Source organism: Marmota marmota, unplaced genomic scaffold, assembly GCF_001458135.2.
Source record: "Marmota marmota marmota unplaced genomic scaffold, marMar, whole genome shotgun sequence".
NCBI classification, from domain to species: Eukaryota; Metazoa; Chordata; class Mammalia; order Rodentia; family Sciuridae; genus Marmota; species Marmota marmota.
This window is the reverse complement of record NW_026000101.1, coordinates 2,657,359-2,658,959: the sequence shown is the minus strand read 5'-3', so window position 1 is coordinate 2,658,959 and position 1,601 is coordinate 2,657,359.

Sequence of the window (1,601 nt, the reverse complement as noted above, 5' to 3'; positions counted from 1 at the left end):
AAATTAAAAATGAAAAGAGTCCTTCATCCCAGCCCCACCATCACCAAAGCTAAATTTATGAAAAATAGTTAAGTGAGCATCCTACAAGAACTTGTTTATGCACACATTATGTGCAGCCCTATTTACAACTTTGATGGGGCCTGGATTCCATATCAGTTTTCCCCATATCCCATAAACATTTTCACTGTTAATTTTAAAAACTACAATACTGAACCCTGCGCATCGACTCAACCCTATAATCCCAGTGACTCAGGAGACTGAGGGAGGAGGATTGCAAGTTTAAGCCAACCTCAGCAATGTAGCAAGAGCCTAAGCAATTTAGTGAGACCCTGTCTCAGTTTTTTTAAAAAGGGTTAGGAATGTGGCTCAGTGGAAAGCTCCCCTTTTTTAATGCTTCTGATCACTACTGTTTAAAGCTCTAAAGTTTCTTAGAGTTGCTTCTCACTTCAAACTTATTATATCTTAGTTTTCCCATTAAACAGCTTCATAGTCATGAAGTTTTTTGGCACTGAATAACAGCTTTAAGATACCATCTATCTAGAATTCAACTTTCAAAAACAGACAAGGGCTGTGGGTAGCTCAATGGAAGAGCTTGTGCCTAACATGCCATGCATGAGGTGCTGGCTTTGATCCCCAATACCAAGGAAAAAAGCAAAAACAGATGAGAAATTGAGGTGAGGGGCAAATGGGGACCAGAAAAGAGGCCACTGAGAAACTGAAATAAGATATCTTGGAGTCTTATTTAGTTAGGTCTTGCCAGATACAGTGGTGCACATCTGTAATCCCAGTGACTGAAGGCTGAGGCAGGAGAACGGCAAGTTCAAGGCCAGCCTCAGCAACTTAGACAGCCCCTGTTTCAAAATAATAAGTAAAAAGGCCTGCGGATGTGATTCCGTGGTTGAGGGCCCCGGTAGTAAAAAAGAAAATAATAAAGTCAGTTGGATGCAATGGTGCACCCCTCTACTCCGGATGCTGAAGCAAGAGGATCACAAGTTCAAGGTCAACATGGACAAGTTAGGCCCTTTCTCAAAATTTTCAGAATGTCAAGGGACTGGGCTTAGAGTTCAGGGCAGAGCACTCACCTAGTATATGCAAGATCCTGGGTTCAAATTAGCAAGAAAGAAGGAAGGAAGAAAAGAAGTAAAATTATGTCTTATTATATCAGCATCAAAAAACCAAGCCAGACAGCCACATGCCTGATGCTTGTATTCCCTGCTACTCAGAAGGTGGAGGTAGAAGGATTTTTTGAACCTAGGAGTTCCAGGTCAGCATGGACGACATACAGGACCGTGTCTCTTAAAAAAAAAAAAATTAAAAAGTATGCTGAGTTAGATCCCCAGCACTACAAAAAAGAAAAGAAGAAAATATGGAGTATATTTTAACAAGCTTTTCATCTACAGTGGTTAAAAATAAGCAATTTTAGCTGCCTAAAAGGATCGATCTTCAACTTTCTAGAAAATTAAATTATCCCAATTGACTGAATTATCCATTCCCAAAGAGTTCCAGACCAGCCAAAATTCCGTATAAATAAGTCTCATATGTTATTTGTTTGGGTTACTGAAAAAGCCAGAGACTAGGTCCATCTTGCCCACGTAGTTCAC